The sequence below is a fragment of the Delphinus delphis genome, chromosome 2 (assembly GCF_949987515.2).
Source record: "Delphinus delphis chromosome 2, mDelDel1.2, whole genome shotgun sequence".
Lineage (NCBI taxonomy): Eukaryota > Metazoa > Chordata > Mammalia > Artiodactyla > Delphinidae > Delphinus > Delphinus delphis.
Window position 1 is genome coordinate 48,593,241 of NC_082684.1, and position 10,846 is coordinate 48,604,086.

At 42.2% G+C, this 10,846-nt stretch overlaps 1 pseudogene; it reads right to left on the reverse strand.

Annotated features, from left to right (window-relative positions):
* Window positions 1-221: 221 nt before the first annotated feature.
* Window positions 222-2,166, reverse strand: LOC132417837 (TLE family member 5 pseudogene; annotated as a pseudogene).
* Window positions 2,167-10,846: the final 8,680 nt, after the last annotated feature.

Here is a 10,846-nt window from a genome sequence, read left to right on the forward strand (position 1 = left end):
CCCTTTGAGGCTGAAGGAGAGGAAGAGGGAGGCAGGGAGTCGGGGGCAGGAGCAAAGCCAGCGGGTAGCACACAAGCAGGGTGAGGGCCCCAGCAGGCGGCTACCATAAATACGACCAGAGTTTAGCCAATCCCGAGCTATAATGTGTCTTGAGCTGAACCTTCCTCTCTCTCTGTGTCCGACGCCCCTTTGTACTCCATCCTCCACATCCCAGCCACCCACTAATCCAGCTTCTCGCCATCATCCTCCTGGTGGGTGTCGCTATCATGCCCGTTCTTGTATTCCTTGGAGAGGTGGGCCGAGGAACCCAGCACAGAGAGCGAGAGGAGGCAGGTGTCTGCGCTAGCTGCCAGCAGCGAAGGGGGCTGCAGCCTCCCAGGCAGTGGGGTCAGGGGCTGGGCCAGAGTCCGCAGCTGGGACAGTTGGTGGGCTTGGAGCTGCTGTCGGCTGATGGGGTTCAGCTCAGGAGCAGCGCCCTTCTTGGCCCTCTGCTCTTGAGGAATGTAGGGCCGGACCTAGGCACGTATCCCATTCAGCCTCTTGAAGATTTCAGCCTGCTTGTGCGTCTTCATGTTCAAGCTGTAGGACATTTCGTAGTACGTCACTGTCGACTTTAAAAAAAAAAAAAAAATGGGGCTTCCCTGGTGGCGCAGTGGTTGGGAGTCCGCCTGCCGATACAGGGCACACGGGTTCGTGCCCCGGTCCGGGAAGATCCCACATGCCGCGGAGCGGCTGGGCCCGTGAGCCATGGACGCTGAGCCTGCGCGTCCGGAGCCTATACTCCGCAACGGGAGAGGCCACAACGGTGAGAGGCCCGCTGGACAACGTGAGAGTTGCGAGTTAAGTTTTATCTGGAGCAAAATGAGGACTGCTGCCCGGAAGACAGCATCACAGAGAGCTCTGAGAAACTGCTTCAGAGAGGCAGGCGGGAAGGTCAGTATACATGTGATTTTGGTGAAGGGGATACAGGCAATCAAGCACATATTTCTGCAGAAGGTTGCTGCTAGTCTCGTGAAGGTTACTGCTACTCACAAGGAGCAGTTGTCACCGTGAAGGATTTTAGTGCTTTTCTAAATACGAGGAGATACAGGATCTGGGCCCGTAAAATTGTCTCCTGAAAATATCTAACTATCTGAAGGCCTGTTCTGCCAGTTTTTCCCAGAGCGCCCAGTGCCTCATTTCTGCTCTCCACCTGAACTCCTTTCAGGGGGTGTTGAAAGTCAGCAGCTGCAGCAGCGCATGATTTAATCCTTGTAGGGGTCGATGGCAACTGCCAATGGAAAATGCCAGTTTGTAGTTGACGTCACATAATGACTCTGCATCTCCAGCTTCTCGCTGGCCTGCCTGTCACATTTGAGTTTCAGACTGTGGTACTGAGCTTGCAGCAGCTGAAACTCGTCTTTGATATGGTGGCGGGACTCTGGGGTGGTGAATTTGAGTTGCTGGGTTAGGTGCGATGAGCCGGATGCCTGCTTTGTGGAAACACCTTGTTAGTCGCGGTGGGGGGCGCGGAATGCTTCCCAGCCGTGCGCCCAGGCTAGGACTGCTCGTGGCGCCAGGTGGCTGGGCCTTTGTCCAGGAGCGACAGATCCGCAGCTCCTGGGGCCGCCGCCGCAGCCTCCCGGCGCCTGGCCTCACCCGCTTCCTGCTTCCTGGTTTTTAAATTCTGTCTTTTACATGTCTTATCCAAATTTTGTCAATCAGACTTCTCTCCCTCCCCGAAGAGCAGAAATAGGTCTTTTCTGTGTGGAGGTGTTTTTTTTTTTCTTCCATTGGGGATCAACTCTCAAGACAGGATGTGGGTAAGAATAGCAAACGTCTGAGAAAGCGAGCTGCAATATATTTTATTTCCCCCCGCCATAATCAAGGACTAGCAGTCAAACACAAGTTAAAATTTCCTTCTCCTCAACGCTGTGAACCTCACTTCTAGAAATTCTTCTGGGAAATTTTATCTGGTTGACAACTGGAAGAATAACGCAACACACATGTTCACACACATACATGTTCATACACACACACAGCCTAGCTCTCCCTTTGGCCTCACTTTTGCTTTCACAGGCATTTATGACCAGTTTGAAAGGGGACTTATAGTGAGGTGGCAATGTCCTAAAATCTCATTGTTTGAGGAGCATGGCCCCCAGTAAGAGTTACCGCCTGAAGTCGCATGTTTCCCTTGTGTTGTGTTCCTGGGTTGGCCAAGCCACAGAGACTGGGCGGGAAAACGACCCATTGGCATATAGGTAGGCAAGTTCACTCCTGATTATGTAGAATAGATCAGGGCTATCTTTCATGTATTTATGAATTTATGAATCACTGGGAATCCTATTAACGTATAGATTAGAATTCAGTGAACTTCTGGAATAGGGCCCAAGAGCCTGCATTTCGATGTGTTTGCAGGGGGAGAGGTGAGCTCCTCTCCTTCTCCTCCAGCCATCTTGAGCTCCTCCCCATGGAGTCTGCATTTCTAACAAGTTCCCAGGTGATGCAGATGCTGGTGCTCTGTGGCACAGAAGAGCACCTCTCCCTGACCTTCTCTTCTCTACCTTCCCATCAGAAAATTTTAGAACTGGAAGGGATCTTGAACATCTTGTTGAATTACTCCTAAAATACTGGCCTATGGAGTGGTCTCATCTGAACCACTGGGGGAGTTTTAAAAACCTAGACTCCCAGAAGTTCTGATTCAGTCCCAGGCATCTGTATTCTTTCAAAGCTTCCCAGATCAACTGGAGGTGAAAAAAGGCTTTGAACTATTAACTGTCTCCTTTTATAAATAAGGAAACAGGTTGTGAGTGATTATGTGACTTGCCCAATAAGACCTAGTTAGTGACAGCAATGGGACCAGAACTTAGAGACCCTTTCCAGCTCACCGCCCTCCTATTTCCTTTTTGGCTGCCCAGGGCAGTAGCTTATGCTAAGAAACGAAAGCAACTTCCCACCCCAATTCTTTAGGATGAATAAAAGCCAAGTCCAGTGCTGTTTACTGGCATGCCATTTCACCCAGAACATTTTCCTCTGCTGGAAGCAAGCCCAAAGAGGTCTAATGGGCATTTGTGTCTATCCTACTCTGGCAGAAAGTTGCATGGACAAGTGCACTGTGGAACCGGAAATGGACGTGTTTCACATCATATTCTCCTGGGAGATAATTTCATACTTTAAAAGGTTTTTGTTCCTAGGTGTTTTGGACACCGAATGAAAATATCTGTGCTTTCAGTGGTTTCCATGTAATCAACAATCCTAAAATTGACATGTTGTCATCCTTTCTTCCTAGAACCTGAAGCTTTCTTGTTTATTTTCATCTCAGCTGCCATAGCTCCTGGATTGGGTTGCCTTTATCTGGTCTCTTTAATTTTTGGTGAAACACTGAAACTTTGCACGAAGTCAACTTCTCCCTCCTTACTGAGCTCTGCCAATTCGGAGAATGGAACTGTGGTTTGGGTTATTCCTTCTGTCTGGGTAATTCCTGCTTTACCATTGTTGGTTCTTTGTCTTTAAGAAGAAGAAAATCTCTATTAATGTTAAAGAAAAGTATATGCTGGTCTTGTTCCACCTAAATAGCCCTGTTGTCCAGTGTGAGGAAGTTTCCATGCTTTACAAGGGTTTTCTCTGCAGTATCTGCGTCTCCAAGCTGGACCATCTCCTCTCCACTTACAGTGAGATGTCTCAGCCAGAGAACCTCTCCTACCCATCCTGAAGCCACTCTGGGCTGCTCTGGCAATTAGAAACTCCAGCCTCTGGTCACCCCCCAAAGGAATTTCCTGCTAAACAGGACATCTTGTGACCCATCCTTGGGTTTCTCTGCTAGAGACAAATCTATTCTTGTCCTATGAATGCTGCCTCTAGAGAAAGAATAAACATAGAAAGAGCCTTCTTCGAGTGAATTTTCTTTCTAGAGCAGCTTTTAAGCAAGTGGCCTAAGACTAATTCTTGCTTAGGGACACTGCAGACATTTTCAGGGCACTGACTTTCAGCAGGTGCTTTCATTATACAGTGGGCTTAGCTTGGACTAAGAATGAGATGGCTAAGTGCCAGGCTCAGCTCCCCTCTGCATGGTCAGCTGTCCTAGAGAGCTTCAGGCTTCCCACTCTTATAATGGGGATAATGTCACCTGGACTATTTAAAATGAGAGCATGAAATGGAAATCCATGGGACATCCAGATATTTGAGGATGTCCTCCAACATCTAAGACAAAAAGCAAAATAATCAAGGAGAAACCTCCCAGAGGAAGCAGAGGCAATGCAGCAGCAGAATACTTTGGAATAAGAAGGTATGCTATCCATAATAAAATTACTTAGATGCTATATAAAGATGGAATATTCAGAAACAGCAAAAAAAGCTTTTTAGAAATTAAAAATAAGGTAGCAAATAAAAATTTAAAGGGTTGGAACTTAAAATTGAGGATACCATCAACTTTAAATTGTAAGTGGAGCAAAAAGACTAGGAGATAGACAATAGGAGAGAAAACAAAACAAAATAAGAGATCAACCCAGGAGGTCCAACATCAGTCTAATAGGTGCCACAGCAAGCGAGAACAAGAGAAAATGGAGGGGAAGAAACTATCAGAGAAAGAATACAATTGTCCAGCACTGAAGGATAAAAGTTTTCAAATTTAAAAAGTTCACTGAGAACCCAGCAAAATGGTTGAAAAAAAGATCACATCAAGGCAGATACTTGTGGCATTTTAGATCACTAAGGATAAAGCTAAAGCTTTTGACTTCTTGACTTCAACATTGGAAATTAGATGAAAATGGAGTAATGTCTTCAACCTACAGAGGAGAAATGAATTTCATCCCCAAACTATCCATCAATATGAGTATAGAATAAAAACAGTTTTAGACATGCAATTTTTCAAAAACTTTACCTGTCAGACACCTGAGGAGGCTCAAGCACAAAGGGAGTTCAAGGAAGATGCACAGAACTCAAAGCAGGAAGCACCTAGGCCTCATGGGAACTGGAAAGTCTTAAGGCCACAACCTTCTCCATCTTTTTCTGTTCCTTTCTGGAGCTGTGGTCTCTTACCTCTGCACATCTTCTTTCTCCTTTCAATGTAGACCACTTCTGTGAGTCTTTCGGTTTTTGTTCAGGCTCTGGCTTGACTGGGATTCTGATTTTGCTGGTGCTCATAGGGAGAAAATGGAGAGAGAGAGGTTCTTGAATACCTCTGACTAATAAGCAGAGACAATCACAGATTTAAGTTCCAGAATGATTCAGAGAAGCTATAAATCATTAAAGACCACAGTGCTAGCTGTGTATTACAACTTGAGGTGAGCAACAGAGCCTAATAATTGTTCCCCAATATCCACTCTCTTCTTTCTTTTGATAAGCAAACCCCCACTATTTACTTAGGTACATGACTGCCCAGGTAGAGACATTCACAGGCCTCAGTTGGAACTAGATGGATGTGGCCATGTGACTAAGTTTTGGTCAGTAGAATGTTAGCAGAAATGATGTGTCCACTTGTAAGTAATGTCTTGCCTTTCACTGCCTCTTTATCCCTTCCCACAAACCAGGGCATGAATGGAGCTTCAAACACGAAGATCAGACTCTGGGACAAGAGTCATCAAACTTTAACCCATGGGCTAGATGTGGCCTGCCATCTGTTTCTGTAAATAAAGTTTTATTGGAATAATGCCATACCCACTCATTTATATGTCTATGGCTGCTTTCATGCTACAATGCAAGACTTGAGAAGTTATGATAGAGACTGTATGGCCCACAAAGCCTAAAATAATTACCATCCAGCCCTTTGCAGAAAAAGCTTACTGATTCCTATTCCTGTTCTATGATTATGGAACAACAAGAGAGAAGGAGCCTAGATACCCAAATGACCCCATGGAATGGAGTCTATTACTTGCCTAGATTATCTGCCTACCTCTGGACTATTACCAGAGAAAAATAAATTTCTCTCATTTGGGTCACTACATATCTGAGTCACTTATAGCAGCTTATTTAAACTTAGTATGGTACAAAACAATATTGTAACAAATTTAGTTTCCTATAATGAACATATAATGAGTAAATTTAATGTTTCCATAACAAATAATTAAAGGTAGCTTAGCCACAAGATTAGGGTTATGTAAGACAACACTAATTACTTAAGACAGGATTTAAAGGGAACTCTTACAATCATAACTCGATAGAAAAAAATGTGAAAACAACTTACAGAATATGTATATATCTGACAATATGGTGTCACTAATGTAGTTTAATATTTACATTCACAAGTTTTTCAAAGTAAATGTCTTCTAAATACTCTCCAGTTTTTACTCTTATTGAATAAGACAAAATGACTGGTTCAGTCTTGTCTCTTCAGAGCAGCTGTCTACAGGGTCTACTTTCTTGAAGTTCTCCAATAAACTGCAGATTGAGACATGTTCTTTGCCTTCAACTACAATTTCTAGCCGAGGCTGAATTTAAAAATATGTGTCTCAAGGTCATGCAATCGTTATTACTATCTACTTCCAGAACATTTGCATCACCCCAAAAGGAATTCCATATTCATTAGCAGACACTTCCCTTTCCCCCCTTCCTCCAGCTCCAGGCAACCATTAATATGCTTTCTGGCTCTATGAATTTGTCTTTTCTGGGTATTTCATATAAATGGAACATGTGGCCTTTTGTGACTAGCTTCTTTCACTTAGCAATCTCTTCAAAGTTCATCCATGATGTAGCATATATCAGTACTTCATTCCTTTCTTCTTTTTCTTTTTTTTTTTTGTGGAACGCGGGCCTCTCACTGTTATGGCCTCTCCCGTTGCAGAGCACAGGCTCTGGACGCGCAGGCTCAGCGGCCATGGCTCACGGGCCCAGCCGCTCCACGGCATGTGGGATCTTCCCGGACCGGGGCACGAACGCGTGTCCCCTGCATCGGCAGGCGGACTCTCAACTACTGCGCCACCAGGGAAGCCCTACTTCATTCCTTTTAATGGCCAAATAACATTTTGTTATATGGATATGACACATATCATATATGGATATGACACATCAGTTGCTGGACATTTGGGTGTTTCCATTTTTTTGGCTATTAGGAATAAAACTGCTGAGTACAAAAAAAATATGTCTTATAGTTTTCTATTTCTAAAAGAGACGGGGGGTTAAGCTTAAAGGAAATCAGAGGTCAATTATGGAGAGCTTTAAAAGGTTGCCACAGGACAGAGCGAAGGGGAAAATGAACAAATTTAATTAACTATTCTCACAGCTGTCCTCTTTATGTCTGAGCTTTCTGCATTTCACCTGATAAACTACAGGATAAAAATTTTAAAACAATGCAATTTTAAAAAAAATTTACTCCAGAAATGAAAATATATATTCATATGAAAGGCTATATGTGAATATTTAGAGTAGCAAACTTGGAAACAAACCAGTCTTTCAACTGACGAATGGATAAACACTTAACTCAAGCAATAAAAGCAGGATAAACTACTCCTCTGCAATGAAGAGGAGTGATTATTGATACATACAAAACATGGATGCATCTCAAGTGCATTATACTAGGGAAGAAAGCCAGATTTACAGGCTATCCACTGGGTTACTCCATTTATATTACATTCTGGAAAAGGCAATACTGCCAGAATAGAAAGATCAATCTTTGCCGAGGACTGAGAGGGAAGGGTTGACTACAAAGTCCAACACAAGGGAATTTTGGGGGTAATGGAAGGGTATGACTTGATGCAGGCTATGGTTACACAACTCTAGGCATTTGTCAAAGCTCAAAGAACTCAAAACGGAAAAAAATAAATTTAACTATATGTAAATTAAAATGTAAATTAAGAAAAAATAAAAGGACACTAGAGGTGATAGAATTAAAATAGCAATGTTTGAATATTCTTAACCATGGCATTATGCATGTATAATAACACGGGCAGACTGAAATACACACAATCTTGTGAAATCTACTCTTTGATATAGAGACACAAAGATGAAATTAAATTATTTATATGGCACTAAATTATCCCTCTCACTGTTTTTTTTTTTTTTTTTGCGGTACGCGGGCCTCTCACTGTTGTGGCCTCTCCCGTTGCGGAGCACAGGCTCCGGACGCGCAGGCTCAGCAGCCATGGCTCACGGGCCCAGCTGCTCCGCGGCATGTGGGATCTTCCCGGACCGGGGCACGAACCCGTGTCCCCTGCATCGGCAGGTGGACTTTCAACCACTGCACCACCAGGGAAGCCCCCTCTCACTGTTTTTGTTTTTGGTTTTTTGTTTCCTTTTTTTTTGAATGTCACATAACAATTTATTTTTATTTTTTTTAACATCTTTATTGGAGTATACTTGCTTTACAATATTGTGTTAGTTTCTGCTATATAACAAAGTGAATCAGCTATATGTATACATATATCCCATATCCCCTCCCTCTTGCATCTCCCTCCCACCCTCTTTAGCCCACCCCTCTAGGTGGTCACAAAGCACTGAACTGATCACCTTGTGCTATGCGGCTGCTTCCCACTAGCTAGCTATTTTACATTTGGTAGTGTATATATGTCAATGACACTCTTTCACTTTGTCCCATCTTACCTATCACCCTCCCCATCTCCTCAAGTCCATTCTGTACGTCTGCATCTTTATTCCTGTCTTGCCCCTAGGTTCGTCAGAACGTTTTTTTTTTTTTTTTTTTTTTTTAGATTCCGTATATATGTGTTAGCATATGGTATTTGTTTTTCTCCTTCTGACTTACTTCACTCTGAATGACAGACTCTAGGTCCATCCACCTCACTGCAAATAACCCAATTTCATTTCTTTTTATGGCTAATATTCCATGGTATATATGTGCCACATCTTCTCTATCCATTCATCTGTCAATGGACACTTAGGTTGCTTCCATGTCCTAGCTATTGTAAATAGTGCTGCAATGAATATTGTGGTACATGACTCTTTTTGAATTATAGTTTTCTCAGGGTATATGCCCAATAGTGGGATTGCTGGGTCATATGGTAGTTCTATTTTTAGTTTTTAAAGGAACCTCCATACTGTTCTCCATAGTGGCTGTATCAGTTTACATTCCCACCAACAGTGCAACAGGGTTCCCTTTTCTCCACACCCTCTCAAGCATTTATTGTTTGTAGATTTTTTAATAAGGGCCTTTCTGACTGGTGTGAGGTGATACCTCATTGCAGTTTTGATTTGCATTTCCCTAATGATTTGTGATGCTGAGCATCCTTTCATGTTTGTGGGCAATCTGTATATGTTCTTTGGAGAAATGTCTATTTAGGTCCTCTGCCCATTTTTGGCTTGGGTTTTTTTGTTTTTTGATATTGAGCTGCATGAGCTGCTTGTATATTTTGGAGATTAATCCTTTGTCAGTTGCTTCATTTGCAAGTATTTTCTCCCATTCTGAGGGTTGTCTTTTTGTCTTGTTTATGGTTTCCTTTGCTTTGCAAAAGCTTTTAAGTTTCATTAGGTCCCATTTGTTTATTCTTGTTTTTATTTCCATTTCTGTAAGAGGTGGGTCAAAAAGGATCTTGCTGTGATTTATGTCATAGAGTGTTCTGCCTCTGTTTTACTTGAAGAGTTTTATGGTGTCTGGCCTTACATTTAGGTCTTTAATCCATTTTGAGTTTATTTTTGTGTATGGTGCCAGGAAGTGTTCTAATTTTATTCTTTTACATGGAGCTGTCCAGTTTCCCCAGCACCACTTATTGAAGAGGCTGTCTTTTCTCCATTGTATATTCTTGCCTCCTTTATCAAAAATAAGGTGGCCATATGCATGGGTTTATCTCTGGGCATTCTATCCTGTACCATTGATCTATATTTCTGTTTTTGTGCAAGTACCATACTCTTTTGATTACTATAGCTGTGTAATATAGTCTGAAGTCAGGGAGCCTGAGTCCTCCAGCTCCATTTTACTTTCTCAAGATTGCTTTGGCTATTTGGAGTCCTTTGTGTTTCAATACAAATTGTGAAACTTTTTGTTCTAATTCTGTGAAAAATGCCATTGGTAGTTTGATAGGGATTACATTGAATTTGTAGATTGCTTTGAGTAGTATAGTCATTTTCACAATGTTGATTCTTCCAATCCAAGAACATGGTATATCTCTCCATCTGTTTGTATTGTCTTAATTTCTTTCATCAGTGTCTTATAGTTTTCTGCATACAAGTCTTTTGTCTCCTTAGGTAGGTTTATTCCTAAGTATTTTATTCTTTTTGTTGCAGTGGTAAATGGGAGTGTTTCCTTAATTTCTCTTTCAGGTATTTCATCTTTAGTGTATAGGAATGCCAGAGATTTCTGTGCATTAATATTGTATCCTGCTACATTCCCAAATTCATTGATTAGCTCTACAAATTTTCTGGCAGCATATTTAGGACTCTCTATGTATAGTATCAGGTCATCTGCAAACCGTGACTGTTTTACGTCCTCTTTTCCAATTTCGATTCCTTGTTTTTCCTTTTCTTCTCTGATTTCAGTGGCTAAAACTTCCAAAACTATGTTGAATAAGCGTGGTGAGAGTGGGCAACCTTGTCTTGTTCCTGATCTTAGAGAAATTGTTTCAGTTTTTCACCACTGAGAACGATGTTGGCTGTGGGTATGTCATATATGGGCTTTATTATGTTGAGGTAGGTTCCCTCTATGCCTACTTTCTGGAGGGTTTTTCTCATAAATAGGTGTTGAATTTTGTCAAAAGCTTTTTCTGCATTTATTGAGAGTATCATATGGTTTTTATTCTTCAATTTGTTAATATGGTGTATCACATTGATTGATTTGCCTATATTGAAGAATCCTTGCATTCCTGGGATAAACCCCACTTGGTCATGGTGTATAATCCTTTTAATGTGCTGTTGGATTCTGTTTGCTAGTATTTTGTTGAGGATTTTTGCATCTATGTTCATCAGTGATATTGGCCTGTCGTTTTCT